This window comes from Lissotriton vulgaris, chromosome 11, assembly GCF_964263255.1.
Source record: "Lissotriton vulgaris chromosome 11, aLisVul1.2, whole genome shotgun sequence".
Classification (NCBI taxonomy): Eukaryota; Metazoa; Chordata; class Amphibia; order Caudata; family Salamandridae; genus Lissotriton; species Lissotriton vulgaris.
The window spans coordinates 371799895-371818312 of NC_141699.1; positions in this window are offsets into that span (position 1 = coordinate 371799895).

The following is an 18418-nucleotide window of genomic DNA, read 5'->3' on the forward strand; positions in this document are numbered from 1 at the left end:
CGCCTCCAACGTATCCGTTCGAGGTTTTTCAGCTAGATTTCATCCACATGGAAAGGTGCAACAATTTAAAATACTTACTCGTTGTTGTTTGTGCCTTTTCGAGATGGGTGGAAGCATATCCCTTAAAGGACAATACCGCCTTATCCACAGCTAAAGCCCTTGTAAAGGAATTCTTCCCTAGATTTGGAATGCCAAGAATGGCCTGGGGTGATAATGGGAGTGAATTTGTGGGTTGAGTGATGAAGAGAGGCTAGGCATTCAGCAGAAATTCCACGCTGCAAATCACCCCCAATCAGCTGGACTAGTAGAGTGCTATAATGGCACACTAAAGCTGAAACTGGCCAAGATTCAAGTGAGCACTGGTCTCAAATGGCCTGACGCTCTGCCCTTAGCACTCCTATCAACGAGAATGACTGTTCATTCGCGGGTGGGACTTAGTCCTTACGAGATCGTGTTCGGCCATACCGCCAACATATGGGGAGTGCCAAGGCCAACCAGATTTAGCGAGATCGAACACCCTGTACTGCTTGATTATTTGTATGAATTGACGGCTAAATTGCGTGTTTTACACCAACATGTCCACAACACTCTGCCTCAGGTCTCTGAAACTCCAGGGCATCCGATCGACCCTGGATCCTGTGTACTGGTGAAGAATTTTCATCGAACAAAGAATGACCAGCCCCGTTGGACCGGTCCCCACCTCGTCCTTCTGTCAACAAGATCAGCTGTTCGAGTAGAAGGGAAAAAGCACTGGATCCACGGCATACACTGCAAGAGGGTCCCACTGCCTCTTCCGTACGACCGTAGGGTCCAGGAGGGGATCGCTGACTCTGAAACTGAGACTGCCTCGTTTTCTGCCTTTTAGCGATGCACGTGTAAAAGGAGCAATTTCTGAACAAGAAAGCGACGATATCTTGCAAGAAGCAGTGCCACCGTCAATGCGATTGAACACTACAGAGCCTGAACTCTTGTTTCAGAACCAGACAGTACTTGGGAAGAGCCGTTATAATTTGAGACCGAGATCTATGGACAAATAAAAATTCTCTTTTTATTTTTAAAGCGCAGCTCTCCCATCTGAGAAACTTGCTTATTTTTGTTTTTCGAACCGCCATCCGGTTCTGCTGCTAGGGTCGCGGTTGCCCAAGTCTTTGGAGTGCAGCTGAAGACGTTAGGTCGACAGTTCTGGTCGGTCTAAGGAAGTTGCCCTGGACTGACAGAAGCAATCCTAAGCATAGAACACCCTACCACCGCAGGCAGCAAATTAGAGAGGATGGTGTTTTTCGTGATGGAGAGACCTGCCAAACAAATGAACTTTAAAGCCAAAATGTGTATATTGATGACGAAGAAAAGATTTTTGATATTATGTATTTTCATGTTGCTTAGAGTACTGAGGTTTTTAATAGGATATGTTTTATTCACTTTTCAAATGACATTTGCACCCACTACACAGCCCATACCTCCTACTGTTTCCTCGCACTCTTTTCACCCTCTGCCTGAGCATGAGTCCACTAGAAGATTAGAGTTTATCAACAACTCTTTCATTCAGCTTTTACACCAACACCAATTAGTAGTGAACACAACTAACTGTTGGGTGTGTGGTCTTATGCCGCATACGACAGATAAGGGTATCCCATACTTGGTCTTACCATTTAGCTACAATGGTTCTTTTTGGGCGTTTCAGACGATGTTCATATATGCCATCGAACCATATCCCCCACATTCCACGAAAAGTAACTCGAGCAACAAGGCATTGGTAGTAGGAATTACAAATATGAGCAGAACAATTGACTCGTATAGAACGATTCCCAGAGATGAGTTACAAGCTTACGATAGATGGAATGTAACAAGATATGAAATTACTCTGAGTGAGAACAGGCGAGCAAAGAGATCCTCCCCGATTTGGATTGTACTCCATCAGGGTCACCTATGTCTGCAAGGTAATGACAAAAATCCCAGAGCTCAGTTAGGGAGAAGTGTCTGCACTGAAACATATGTTTTTGCATCTCGGACTTCCCCTTCGTTCCTAGCAGCTAAGGGTACCTATTTCATCTGCCATGATAGGGCCTATACATGGTTGCCCCCCGACTTCTCAGGCACATGTTTTGTTTAGTTCCTGTTGCCTTCCACCTACACGGCCGCGGCAGATTACCATAAGACAAGGATAGTTAGAGGTGTCATCAGTAAAGAAAACACTGCAGGACAAGAATTTGGAGATTTCGTAAAGGGGTTTCTGCCGTTTTGGGGGCCTATGGTGAACAGCAGGAACATAAGGCAATTGACAAGGGTGGTTGAATCCACTGTAATTGAAACTGCCGGTGCCCTTAGTAATTTGACTGCTGAGCTCCAGTTGCATCGCCTCATACTCTTCAGAACTGGGTCGCGTTAGACGTCATACTTGCAGACCGAGGTGGGGGATGTAAAGTAATCCAATCAAGTTGCTGCATTTTCATCCCAGATAACGCTCCGACAGTTTACCAGGCCATTTCCAAACTACATAAGATCTCTGAATCTATTCACGTGGATGAAGGAGATTGGTCATTAATGGGGTGGTTCTGGGAACTGATATCCGCCTGGGGATGGAAAATTTTGATGGTCATTGGGATGATCTTAGCCATTCTTTTCCTGTTCTGTCTGTGTGTACAGTGTGCTCCTGCAATATGTGGCCTTTGTGTTACATCGTGTGTAAGGAAACCTGTATCAAGAAACAAGCTAAGTAATAGAATGATGCTACAGCAACATCTCAATGACTACCTGGACTCAGATTAGCGTGAGTATAGGTTATTGCCTATGTAAGGGCAAAAGGAGGGTCTGTAGTACTGAAAATTCAGGACTCGTGTTATAAACATCGTCGAATCATGGCGATTTTGGGATCAGCAGACCGGTAATGGTTTGAATACTATGCACAAGCATTTTTGTCATGTTCAGGTGACGAAATCACCCTGAAATCGGAGTTTTCGTCCTGAACCCTCGGGTTCCATTTTGTGAACGGCAGTCATTTTGTGATTGCCCTCACATAGCCAAATGACTAAGGCCAAAATCGATCTGAAGGACACGTACACCTTCGCTGGCTCCTCTGTGACCTGGGCAAGCTGACTCCACTTCCTGAAGCCAAACCTGTTCGGCCAGTTCCTGCTCCCAGTGGCCGAATGAGAAGAGTATCGAAGCACAACATGTCATAAACCGTTCATCATACACAAACCATGCCTAATCTCATACACACCTGTCCCTGTTTCTTCTTTATGACCTGCTTTACGAGGAGGAGGTGCCCGTTTTTATTGGGGGTCCGTCGATATCTGATGAAAGTACTGGGCCTTGCCGGGTAATTGATTATGGACTGGACAAACTGAAATGTGGGCTTGTCATCATGACTCTGCTTTTTCTTTGTAGTGAAAATATGTGAATGGTCAACTGTAAAATAAGGAATGTTTGCCTGAAGCATATTATTTTGTATAAAAAGAGAAGGCTGGCTTTGTAATTTTGAGCAGTCTCCTGAGAACATACACCGTGTTGTACTTCTAGGATATCTGTTACTGGTTGCAGCCAATAAATACGATCTTTGACTTCACCAAGAAGACTCTGTGTTTCTGTAGTCCAGAACAGGAAGAACTCAAAGTCTTTGGGTGTTCTCCCTGGCACCGCTGGGTTCCGAAAAACCCAGTACTTCACTACATCTGCAGTGATAGTTATCTCACACCTATATCTGCAGTGATAGTGATTTTTTGCTTTCTATAGTGATAGTGATTTCACACATATATCTAAAGTAATATCTGCAGTAATTGTGATCTCACACCTATATCTTCAGTAATGGAGATCTCACACCTATATTTGCAGTGATAGTGATCTCACACCAATATCTGCAGTGATCGTGATCTGACACCTATATCTGCAGTAATTGTTGTAGTCAAGAAAAAAGAATAGTTCATGTTTGCCCATATTTTACGTAGAGTACGGACCCAGGAGACTCCGTCAAATTCCGTAAAATAAAACCAAGCAAGCACTGTGCTAAATACAAAGCGCCGCGCCCATATACATTAAAACACGAGCATTAATATTTTTGGGTTTTGTGTAGGTGGACGTGCCAAGGAGAGCCTGTGCAGTATAGAAGGTCTCAAGGCTATACATTTGATCAGTGTTTAGGGTCACTGCTTTTAAAATAGGAACCATTATCCTCTGCTTGCATTGATGACCCCTGTTTGCGGGCCCCTCTAGACTCTGTGTCTTGGTGTCACTGCACCTGCTGCACCACTGATGCACACGCCTTAAAATGAAGTCTGAACCATGCCCATTCTGTTGTTAGGATCTCTGCTAACATTGTGGGGCACATTTTAATAGGAGCCCTGGCAACCCCGAAGCAGTAATTTTTTTTTTTACGGATAGGCAGGTAGCAGTAGCGGACACCGAAGGTGGGTGGCAGTAGGTTTGATAATGGTGATAAGGTGGGGGCACAACAAACGTGCATGAAAAACTGCTATGCAAGGACGGGTAACAAACGGCAGCAATGCCGCATAACATGCATGAGCCATGCCTATGCTGTTAATCTAATCCCTACTAACATTTGGTGCATATTTGCGTATTGTGTATTTAAATCCATAAACCCCGCTATTAGGGAGGATATTAGCTTGCCAAGGAGAGCTTGTGTGGCACAGAAGGACTGAAGACTATACATGTGAGCAGTGTTTAGGTTCACTGCTTTTAAAATAGGCACTAGGGGCCTCTGAGTCTCCCATATGCTACATATAATCATTGGTCTTGGACTCAAGGGGGTGGGGGGGCCTAGGGGATCTGGGGCTTCCTCTGATTGGCAGAGACCTGCTTTACACTCCTGCAGCAGCATTAACTAAATAGCTGTCGATTGGCCACAAGTCAGCAGAAACTCTGCACACCAGTCCTGGTTTTCTAACCAGCAGCACTTTGACTTCTGGGAGTTGTAGTTGTGCTTTGGCAGCTGCAAGCTTGAGTCTACCCTGATTCAGCATCAAGGTGCTATAGGATAAAAAGTGAGAACTCGGTCTTGTACTTTGAAGATATGCCCCTGCATGTGAAATTCAGATTAAAACCCTTCTCTCTGATGCGTAGGAAAGAGATGTAGCTGACTGCATGAAATATTTTTATTATATCCCATGGTAGGCCAGTACTCTCCGGTACTGAGTACCGGCACTTTTCTAATTTGAGAGGGAGCGTCCCTCACTTATGAAGAAACAGTCATATTTTTCATTGGAGAGTACCGGCACTTCTCAGAAACAAGCAGGCACTCTGATACAGGGTACCCGCACTTCGATTTTTCCATTTCAAACACTGCTCATGGCCCAGTGCTTAATGTTATGGAGTGCGCTCTAAATACATCACCACTTAATAAAATCATATTACGAAACAACAGAGGCGCAGAGGGAGAGCACATCTGTCACTGAGCGGTGAAGGTTGTGTCACATAAATGGAAGGATACGCTCAGCCCCAAGGGGTGGACGCCAGACACAGAATCCTATATAACTAGCAGGATAGGCCAATAATTCCACACGGGAAGGGGGGCAGGAGCAGTCACAAACAGCTGAGCGGTTCTACAACTCTGGCTTTTCCCTCTGCCCAGCCGGGGAGAAGCTCAACCTATGTTTTTGATGAACCTGCTAATTTACCGGGTTTACACCATAATACATTTCTTCCTGGACCATAAAAAACATGGAGTTATTACTGAGTTTTGGAGTACTTGATACATTGACCATGGCAAGATGAAGGGCTTGGTTGACTGTGCTCAGAGTCGAACGTACACAAATACGTCGGCAAAATTCTTGCACATACTAACTATATAGGGTAATTGCATCCCTGTCCATTAGTCAGTAAGTATCGCCTTCCATGGCTTCTATCAGATGATTTTCCTTAGCTTTCCTTTTGCAAATCACTGCATGAGGTTTGTTTATCAAAAGGGTTTAGAAACAAAATCAAGACTACAATTACCAGAATGCACTAGCGTTACACCTGATACCTCAGTACTGTACACATGCCATCCCAGTGACGTAGAGACATCAAGTGTCCCTTTATTCAGCATATATGACTACACGTGAACAAAGAAAAAAAAGGCCCCAGTCCTACGGGCTTTCTTTTACACGTCCTTGTTTTCAGATGTGCTAGTAACAAACTCTACGTCTGCATGAAATTATTGATATTCAAAGCATCATATCAGAATGTAATTCTATTCGGTATCAAATGCTTAGTATAAAATGCACACAGCTCTGGGGCGCATCGCTTGCCTTTTATAGCTCATCCAAACAGTAGTTGTGTCATTTTCTGCTTCTTTTGCCTACTCAATCTAAAAATATCGCAGTCAATCGGCACGTGGCCTTCCTCATCTGGAGCCTTTCAGCGTCTTCACAAACATGACTGTCCCATTACACCATTTAGCGCCGCACAGCTGTGTCCTTCAGCAGGCAGCAAAAAATACAAGCGTGGAGGGGGATTGCACAGAACGGAAGAGGCGCCCTCGGAATGCTTCTGATTACACCTAATTGTTTCAAAGAAAATATAAACTCAAAACCGGCATTCAACTTCAATATTTTACATGATGTGCGACGTCAAACCGTGGAGAACCAAAATAAAACAAGTGGGAGAGGAAGGGGAAGTGCACGGAGCAGGCGCCCTCGTAATGCCTCTGTCTACAACTAACAAACAAAAGGCACGGCTGTCAGTAATCCAACTGAGGCTTGCCACGACACTTAAATAAATAACAAGGGATAGTACTGTTTGCGCTATATAAATCAAATTACAATATAGCCCAAAAAAAACAAGCAGCGGCACGCGCCCCTCTCCGTTTACCCCGCTTACTCCTCGTCCTGCTGGTTTTTGCTGGTGTTTATCTTTGATCCCTCTGCAAATTCATTGACGGAGGCCCCACCAGAGGGGGCGGCGGTGTATTTGCGTAACTGACCATTTCTGTCATGGTGGCCGAGGCGGGAAGGAGCCACGGCCCCGGTCAATCGCGAATGGGGTAAAAGCGGAAGGAGCCCCAGTGTTTATTTTATTTTATTTTATTTAATGCGATTTTATATAGCGCGAACATTACCCGAAGGTGTCAGAGCGCTTTACAAAAGAACCAGTTGCAATACATAAGGACTTAGGATTACATGAGTTACATATAAGATACAAACAGAAAATATTGCAAATGTACAAGTTGTAAAGTCACTCAAGGAAGAGATAAAAAAAGGATACACTCTAAGAATCACATAGGAATGGCAGTGAGTACAAAGGTCTGCTACATATACTAGTGGTTAGAGTTATCTCTATATACACTATATTGAATGATGGGGAATGCCAGTGTTCGTTATAGAGGGCCACGGACGTCCATGCGGCAGCACTAAAGTTCTGCCTCCTGCTGGGTTCTGAGGGCTGGGGTGTGTGTGGGTAATATACTATACAAGGCACGTTACAGACTGTGATGATATGTTTTTTAAATGCTCTTCTATCACTGCTTTATACAAAACGACATGAGCACCGAGTTACATGAGATGCTATTTCTTATATCGGTGTTGAGCAGTGGGCACACGGTCGGAGTAGGATGGCATAATGTATACTCACCGCTGTATTCGAACAGGACTTCCATGCGGGAGCAGAACTATTAGCGCCAGGATACCTTTACTAGTAACAGTTGCGCTTAATAAGTAAATAAATGAATGAACTGGCTCCTAAACTGGCCGCTGTGCAGGGGCCTTTTAGGTACAGATTACTGACGAGCAGCCATGGAGGGTGTCTGGTTGGCGGCTATGAAACGCCTGAGTCTAGGGGGGCCCCAGCTGCGGCCGCTGTACAGGGTGAGGACTTAAAATGGTCATTTAAGAGCAGAGAAGACCATACGGACAGCTTTGTATACAAAAGTAAGAACAATGAGCAACTGTCGGTCAGGATACGTCGAGGCGCAGCAAGAGCCTTAGAGGTAGTACACCCCAGTGGACAGTGCCCGTCGAATGAGACGTATAGAAAACCATGCCCCAGTCTGCATCTCCAGTGTATTTATTTACCTGTCTGCACGCACTGCCAGCTTCCGGGTGATCTGTGACGTTGCACTTGACGATTGGTGCACATTTAACAAATTAGAAAGCGTGGGGGCGGGGTGAGGAGGTTGACGGGATGACGTCACAAGCGAGCACCAAGGACTTCCGACAAAACACCGCTCAATCGTCTGAGATGGGTAAATGCGTTGGTCGGGTCCTGTAGGGAGGAGGGAGGCCGGCGGGGGGGTCTCGGTGCGCTCGTGTGTGTGCACGCATGTGTGTATGTGTGCGGCAGCGGGGGGTGTCTGTATGTGTGCGTGCGTGTATGTGCGCTCGTGTGTGTCTCTGTGTGTGGGCTAGTGTGTGTGCACGCATGCGTGTGCGAAAGCAGGGGGAGGTGTGGCTGTGTGTGTTGGAGATTCCCAGGAGACAGGAGATGTGCACACGCGCACGCAGCCCGCTCCTATCCCATTCTTGAAGATGCGCGTGGCCATCTCTTGTCTCCTAAGAAGCTGAGCTGGTGACTATAGGTCTCTGGCGAGACCGCGCTTTCGCGCGGTAATCGCCAAGAGACCTAACAATTAAAACCTTAGTAGCAATTCCCAAGATGACCCGTAAATTGCTCATCAAAAAGAAGATGAAAGCAATATCATATGAAAGCGATCTACTCGCCATAATAAAGTAAAAGCATTTGCAGTATACATTTCCAACTTTCATTAATAAGAAGCAACTGTATTTAGACTCTAACTTAAATACATGGGTAAAAAAAGTCTTTTTACGTGTCAGGCTTCTACATATTTTTTATTTTTTCGGGCAGTTTTATATAGCGCAAACTCAACCTAAAAGTATGAGAGCACTTTTCATGAGCACCAGTTGCATTACACACAGACAAATTAGGTTTTTTCTGACACAGAAAGATGAAGTGATTTGCCCAGAATCACAGGATGCTTGAGCCTCCCGCCAAGACTCAAACCTGGTCCCCCAGCTTTAATGTAATTGACCAGTAAACTGGTCTTAAATTGTGTAGTTCTAAGCAAATATTTTATTTTACAGTCACCTTTTTCTTCATTATCGCATTTAAGAGAACGTTCAAATATATGAGTGTAGCATTTGTGCTGTATTAAAGCGTTTGTTTGATTTATTAGACTAACGTTTGTTCCATGTACAGTAACACATCTACCTAATATAATTACTAATATATTACAAAAGCGTTATGTGGTAGTTCATTGTTTACAGACTGCACATTTTCCATTGAAATGGCCACAAACGTTCCCACTAACATGCAGTTCTACCTATAAAACTATGTAGCATAGAAATAATAATCTGGGTAAAATGTATCATTTACACATCACCAAATAGTCTTCTGATTGTGTTCATCTTATTACACTCTTTATTTCCATCTTGCAGAATTATAAAATTGTGCTTTCCTAACAACTTAAATATTGTTTGAAATATTTGTACAGTTCATTTTCAAGCTATTTAGAAGTTTTGGTAGAAAAATGACGCACATCCTACATCCTTTTATTGCACACTCTTTCTACAGCAGAATTGCCAGACAGCTCACCTTACAAAATCCTCAAACTTTGCAGTCAGAAATAGAAATGAAAATATACACCTCCAAGATAAAATAAGCAGCAAATTGTAAAAAGGCATAAGATGACATTTGACCTCAGTCTTTGAATGCAGAGTAAATTCAACAAGATAAAAAAATACTTGATTCAAAGGCATCTTTATTGCTCCTTCACTCTGACTGAACAGAGCTGTTCTTTGTCAGCTGGCAAGAAAGGGCTAGAATGCCCTAAAAATAGCACACCCTGCTACAATCTGGCTCACCATAGCAAACTTTTGGGTTGACTTCTCGAGGCCTGTAACTAAAATCCAGTCACATGGGCAACATCTGATCCCCACCAGAGGATGGAATGGCAACTCTTCTTTAATTTTGCGGTTTGAGTATTCCATTTATAAAAGGTTACATTTGAACACTGGTGTAGTTTCTACATCCAAAGCTTTGGAGACAGCGATTGTTCTTGGAATCAAAATACCCTTTCAGCAAAAGAGCATTACCTGATTCCACCAGAGGATGAGATGCCAACCCTCCTTCGAGATTTAGGATCAAACTAAGCCCAAGCAGATATGAATGAGGGGGTAGAGAATGCTTCCCCTTTGCATGAATTATGCAAGTTAAGGCGGTCTAGATAGATATAATTTCCCTCTCCTGAAACATGAGCTTATAACTTACCCCCTTGGCTTATACTGTTTAACCTCTTAAATGTAAACCTAGAACTACATCAGATCACCACATACTGATGTATTATAAACTAAGCGCCAGAACAACCAAGCCATGTCAGAAGAGAGAGTGATGCAATGATCCTTATTGTGACAGACATGAATAGTGGGACCCTTAAAGTGTTCCTTTTCCACAGAAGACCATGGTGCATCTTACAGCCCATACCATTATGAGTGTGCGAAGAAACGTGCATCATAGGTTTGAGGAGACATGCTGCTTCACACATCCCCTCACTGTAATTGAACCCGATAAAGAATATTCCCTGGCAGAAGTTAATGTGGGCCCCTAAGAACTGGTTACCGATAACCCTGCCACTTTAAATAGATAGCAAAAATAAAGGAGAAGGTAGCCAGGCTAAAGTAGGTGCTCACAGGATGTACGCGACCAGTATCAATTATCAATAGTTTCGTGGTGCTCTAGAACGAATATCCGACAGAATATCGACGGACAGAAAATCGACCTACAAAAATATCGACACAGAAATATCGAAGTCAAAAATATCGAAGTTCAATCTACATAAAGGTAAGTACAAAAATATCGATGTAAAAAATATCATTTTTTATGTTTTAATAATAATATAAAATTAAGTAAATAATACATATAATTTAAAAAAAAAGCTAAAAACATCAAAACATTTAAAAATAATAACTAATACATATAATGTTAAAATAAATTAAACATATACATATGAAATCACTATATAAACTTACTTCACATAGTGCAACATTAGGGAAAGCGTTGGACAGCGTAGGGGTAACAATTACTATTCCCACTGCAGAGAGTGCAACAGTAGGGAAAGCGCTGGATAGCGTAGGGGTAAAAATTACTATTCCCACTCCAGAGAGTGCAACAGTAGGGAAAGCGCTGGATAGCGTAGGGGTAAAAATTACTATTCCCACTCCAGAGAGTGCAGCAGTAGGGAAAGAGCTGGAGAGCGTAAGGGTAAAAATTACTATTCCCACTCCAGAGAGTGCAACAGTAGGGAAAGAGCTGGATGGCGTAGGGGTAAAAATTACTATTCCCACTCCAGTGAGTGCAACAGTAGGGAAAGCGCTGGATAGCGTACAGATAATAATTACTATTCCCACTCCAGAGAGTGCAACAGTAGGGAAAGCGCTGGATAGCGTAGGGGTAAAAATTACTATTCCTACTCCAGTGAGTGCAACAGTAGGGAAACCGCTGGATAGCGTGCGGATAATAATTACTATTCCCACTCCAGAGAGTGCAACAGTAGGGAAAGCGCTGGATAGCGTAGGGGTAAAAATTACTATTCCCACTCCAGTGAGTGCAACAGTAGGGAAAGCGTTGGACAAATTAGATGTTAAAAATAACATACTTATAAATAAAATAAATATTGTAATTAAATAATGATTTATTAATAAATTTAGAAGAAAAAAACTACAAATATATCAAAAATAATAATTACTTTAATAATATTAAATACTTCCCACCCTATTCCCCAATAAACACACAACACACTCCACATAACATTTCACACAATTAAATACATGTTTAATTAACGAATTAATAAAAATCAATTTGCAATTAATAATTAAATGAAAATAAAATTATAATCAATAACAATAAATAAGTAATAAAAATTCATAACCAATTAATGATTAATTAACCAACATTTTTTTATCAGTACCAATACATGATTCTTAATAAAAATGTATAGCCAATTACTAATTAACAAAACAAATAATTATCAATACCAATATTTAATATTTAATGCAAATTAATAACCAATTAATAAACAAATAAAGTATTAGCAATACTCAATTTTTCTTAATGAATTACTTACTTACAAATAATTTACTTCACACCCTATTCCCCTAGAAACCCACAACCCACTTCAATAATAAATTAATACAAATAAAAGAATTATCAATTAATAATAACTATTACCAATTAAATCATTAACAAAAATTAATTATTAATTACAATAATTAAAACATTATAATTACTTGATTACTTCCCACCCTATTCCCCTAACTAACCCACAACCCGCTACAGAAATAAAACACAAAATGTAATTAAAATGAATAATTCCTAATAATTATTATTTAATTTACTATTATTAAATTACTTCCCACCCTATTCCCCTATAAACCCACAACCACCTACGGTGCTTAAAATGCAAGATTAACTTTTTTTTAAATTACTAATTTCTAAAAAATGTATACATATATTTAAAAAAAAACTTTACAATACTTAACAAAAAATATAGAACACATACATATAAAATACATACTAAAATACATAACACTCATATAAATATCGATATTATTAACATCAATAATTTAACTATCGATATTACAAACATCGATGTTTCTTACCTTAACTTCGATATTCTTGATTTCGATATTCTGTCCCTACGATATTTAAAACTCAATATAAATGTGCTTCGATATTTAAAAATCAATATTTTGACTGTCCACCCTTTAGAACAAGGCTGGCTCCCAAACAGCCTTAGCACTTAACCCCAGAATGGGTAAATGCACATATTAAATCATGAATGTCCTGAGCACTCAAAAAAGTTCCACAAGTTCCAGAAGTATGAATGATTCTGGGATTCTTTATTCAACTTTCCTCCAGTATATTACCCCACCTGAGGAAGCCAGAGGCTAATTTGCCATACGACGAAACACGTGTTGCCTATTCTTGTGATATCATACAGAACTGCCTGTCTTTGCACTGTTAAATGAAGAACTACTGGATGAAAGTTGAATAAAGAGTTCCTGAATCATTCATACTTGTGGGACTTTACGAGTGCTCAGGACTCTCATGATTTAAATAGATAGCAACCACCTCAGATTCTTTCAACCTTAAGGAACCTCTGACTGTATTACTTAAGTCTCTACCTGTACCAAATACACTTAAATTACCATAGCCTACTGTTTCTGGGCCGAACTCTTCACACGTTACTTTCTCTGCAATTCACCCTAACCCATAGATAGCCAGTCCTCAATCACAGGCACTGTTAGCCATCCTCAAAGAAGGGTGCTGCCCCGTTGTCCAACAGTTTCCTAGCATATAAACACTTCCACATGGCTTCTACTTTGTATCATGTGGTTACTTCGAAAGATGTTCAACTGACTAGTAAATCTGCACCTTTTGCCCACAAAATGCTGAACCCAGGTACCCAGCATTGCTAATGCTGCACATAAAGTAATTTACACAATTCAGTGAACATTTGTTGCCTGCACCCAGGCAAAGCCTTACGCATAAGATGGACACATCTGAAATACCCCTTCAAATTCCATTGTTACCTAAATTCTGTTGCTTTAGTTTATTGAGCACACATCATACAGTGACCATGTTGACCAACCCTAGTTCACCAATTGTTGGATTGTCCCATGATGTAAAAATAAGTGGCATGAGAGCCACTGTCCTGTTGATGCCTGTTGATCCTTAACCAAAATGCTACCAAACCTCTGACCTTGCAACCTAAGTGGACAAGTGACTGGTTGAACACTCAGTATGGCCTGCACTCATTTTCTTAGTTTGAGCCAGTGTTTAGTCTCCGCACTTATGACAGTCCACCACATGTTTATCTAGCTTGAGATGAGCACTTCAAGAATTTAAAAAAATTCAATATATGTTGACACAAATAAATTGGATCCGGCCATTGTTATAGCTTTGGGCATCCAGGGATAGTCATATATGCCACGCTAGTACGGGTGTGATTTTCAAGTCGCTGTGTTGGGACTGCCATTTGGCAACACGTAAATACGGTATGGGTAGAGTTTTTACCTGATTGAGGTGGTTACTCGATCTTCACAGCAAGGGAGAAGGAGGAGGCGGAATGGTCTACCCCAGCAGGGCACAAGTGGTTCTTCTTTAGTAACTTGCTTAGTTTCTGAGACCTTTTTGATTTTATCATGGCAGAGACTGCCCAATGAAATGAATGGCAATACTTTCAGATTAAACGAGTGCTGTTGCTAAATCAACCTATTCAACTTAATGGCATGGATTTGACGACTTGTGCCACTACACTTAAACAAAGATACAGCGACAGGTATTTGTCTGCTCAAATTTGGGTGCAGCATACCACTATGCAAATGTGAGTTTTGCACTATTTGCTACCTGTGCTGATGCTGAGAATGTGGCAAAGATGTCTGAGTTTTAATACAGGATGTGGAGGTGATCAGAATTCGTTTTTTTTGGCTCATAACCTATATTTTATAAATCCAATAAGGGTGAAAGGCTCAGTTGGGCTGCCAGTTTCTAAACCTGTGCCCTGTGTAGATCAAAAATTGCTCCCTGCATTCAATTACTCAGTTCACCGAGCCACCAGACCCAATCGTGGTGTAGAATAATGGTGGTTCTTGCCAGTATGAAGTGAGCCTATGATTTATTGATGGGTTTGTTAACTGGGTAGGAGTGGAGTAGTCGCAGCAAGCAAGTACATTTAGAGAGATTATTTACTACCATTTTATCCCATGTTATACAACCACTAATCAATCTGGTTTCCAGGGTGAACAATCCAGCTTGACACCGTAAACTAGTAACCTTTTACCTTAAAAGACTGTGACCTTAAAAAGGGGGTTGAATCTTTGGGGGGTCGTTGTCACTTAATTGTGAGAAGTTCTGATCACTCCCTTAACAGTGTGCAGAGATTGCCGCTGAAAAAGGATTCGTTGTGTGCCGGACCGCAGCGTCCTGTAAACTCTGCTGAGAACTCACAAGCCCGTGCGGCGGCTGCCGCCTCCACACGTGTGCAGTTAGGACAAATCTGCCTCGTTCAAAAAGATTATATAAATCTGCACAATGAACAACTGATCCGGGCCGGCACCATCCCTTTTTCAGCGGCAATCTCTGCACACTGTTAAGGGAGTGATCAGAACTTCTCACAATTAAGTGACAACGACCCCCCAGTCCATGTCCTGAGGAGAACCCATCTAATGTTGTTGGGTTCGAAACGCGTCGACGTTCTTACCTCCAAGATACCAAATTACTAGGGCACGCTAGGAATCAACTTAATACACTTGCGAATTGTTGATCTGTTCTCATGTTATTCCTGGCCATAGCACCTGATGTTAAACCCACTGTGTATCTTGTGTAGGTGTTAACAAGGAGGCTTATTGTAATCTAACAGTCCACTTGTTCAGTTTATATTCAGGATTGGAGCCTCAATGATTGATTGACCTGAGGCCTATCACAGTTGTCCATGTTAATTATTTGTGACAATCTTCTTGTTTAAGTACTGTGTTTGATATTTTCTTTTCGGTTCACTGATTATGTATTTGTGTATCTTCATAAATGTTGTGTTGTATTTTTTGATGCCAAAAAATCTTAAAAATATTTTATAAAACTAAAAAGTCAATCAATACAAATGGTTGTCCAACCTAGCAATTTATTATACTAGGCTGTGTACTACTACGTAAATTCAAACTGCCCGGCTATTGTTTTGTTTTGTGAGTCAGAGAATGCAGGCCTTCTCGACATGTTAGTTACTTCATTATTTCATTTATACGATGGTTCTTTTTTTTATCCACTATGGAAAATATCTGTATACTCTGATGAAATGTTCTTTGAATTGCTTGCGATTTCACATTGCTAATTATTTCTGTATTTGGATTGTCCTTCAAACCTTACCTCCTATTTGGTGACATTTAAGCAATAGGGTTTTCTCAAGGTGTAATGTTCCAAGTCGATTTAAATAGGATGCTTATGGTTTGCTGATTTGTTACTGCTCTGTCAGTTAGCATGGCTGCATGGTCTTTCGTCAAAGACTGGTTGTGGTCTGCCGGAAAGGATCTCATTTAAATTAACTTCATAAATAAAGCCTTCAGAAGGCTCTTGGCAGAACTGCCACACGGGCTGAATCATGTATAACTTCATAAAATTGTCATATGAAAACTCAAAGTCCCAATTGGTGCTGGAGATCTCTCATTTTGTATGCTTGTCAGTCATATCAGGAAATGAGTTCCTTTTACCAGCGAATCGTCCAGGTATTTGTAGGTACAAACGCACTGTTCCCTCAAATGTGCAGTCACCACTGCTACACATTTTGGGAACTTTTTTTATGGCAACTTTATCCCAAATGATTAAACGTTGAATTTGTAATTGACTCTTCTTTCACGCGTGATGCATCAAGATGTGGATGAAGGTGCCATCCCTTGAGGCCCATTATTGTTCTTTCCCTTCAAGCTATAGAGTGACATTTTGCAACATTGTCATTTGAAATGTTTCTGTCATTATTCACCTGTTTACGAATTGCAATTCCAGAATGGATTGCTGATTGAGGGTTTGCTTTATTGTTGAAAAGTAAGCTGAGTACAGTCTTTTGTCTAGCTCATTGAATGGAACTTGTTCTGTTGTTTCTTTGAGAAGTAAATCTTTGACCTCTTGTTTTGATAGAGGTGTGTGCTTGATACAATAACATGCTTTATGATTTTCAGTACTCACTTGTCTATAATGGGCTACCATTGGAGTGGGTTTTCACTTATTCCTCCCATTAGTGCACAGTGTTGTGGGTAACCCACTTAGCAAGTCATTTATTGCTAATGACAGATCCTCATGTGTGTTTTCTCTTTCATTGTTCTCTTGCTGAAAACAACAGCCATGCAGAGTTCAGTGATGTAATTGTGACGTTAAGTAAAAAGATGGTTTGGTGTGAATGGATCAGTATTACCCTTGTTGCATGAACAACTTGTGACCATGACCCCTTCTGTATTTAGGAGATCCTTGCCTTAAACTGCTTCTAGTTTCAGTATTCCCTTAGCCTTAGCTGTGTCATTTGCTTTTTTCATTTGTTCAAGGGAATCATCTATAGTTGGCCCTAATAGAGGCTGTCTGATGAATGGTGTATAAATGACATTTTACAAACAAAAGGTGATGGGAGGAATGCTTGCAATTTTACTAGCCAGTGGCAATCACTCGGAGTAGCATCCCAACCCATTGTTCATTTGCTCACCATGCCACCTCAGTTTGGACCAAGCCATATGCAAATCAGTCTTGACCCTGTTCGTAATGGAAACAGACCAGCCCAAACTACCAAACCAGGTCCATCTTAATACGGAACACAAGCAACCCATGACTGGTTTCGTCCTAGTCATGGACTCATCAGCTGGGTACAACATGGTTCCAGGGACAGTGAGCATGAGATCCACGTCTGGGCATACCCATGCCACTTAGGGCAGTACATGAAACACACAAAAAGTGATGGGATTAAAGCTTGCCATTTGTCTAACCACTGGCAATTACTCTGGGTAGAATCCCTATCCATCGCCTTTTTTTCACCATGCCACCTCAGTTTGGACACAACTATATGCAAATCAGTCTTGACCATGCTCCTCATGAGAACAGTCCAACTCGGACTGCCAAGCTAGGTTCTTCCTGAACCGGAGCACAAGCACCCCAGGACCGGTTTCACCCTAGATATGGGCTCATCAGCTGGGTACAGCTTGGTTCCAGTGACACAGTGAACATGGGACCCACGTCTGAGCACATCCATGCCACTTAGGGCGGTACATGAAAAACACAAAAGGTGATGCGAGTAATGCTTGCAATTTGTCAAACCACCTGCAATCACTTGGGGTAACATCCCAAGCTATCGTTCTTTTGCTTATTGTCAGGCCTCTTACCTATAACTTGCATGGGAGAAGAACAAAACTTTTCTCCAATGCCCATCTCAGGAACTCCCCTTACTCCTAAGTATACTAGAAGTCAGTAGTGCTCCAAAGGGGGGAAAGGGGATGGGATTTAAGAAGAGACTGTCTGGTTTGTCTTCTCTCTCTCTCTTTCCTGTTCTGGCTATTCTCCTTTTACCACCAGCTGTTATATTACGGCATGTCACTCAAGTAGTCTTGAGAACTACAAAACATAAAACAAAAACAAGCATTTGCAATGCAATAGTGCTCGCATTAGTAAAGTTAGAGATATTAGTATTGTAGATGACAAATTTTTTATTTATGTTTTTGTTTTGAAAATAGCGAAATTAATAACTTAGTCATTTACAATGCCAATAGTGTTCACTTTTGCAAACGTGACACCTATAGCATTTGTAATGCAATATGTGTTGTAATTACATGACTTAGATGTATTAATATTAAAAATAACAATGGGTTGTATTTTTTTCAATATTTAATACTTAAATAAAGGTTATTGTAATTTATAATGGCAATAGCTTAAACTTTTGCAAATAACT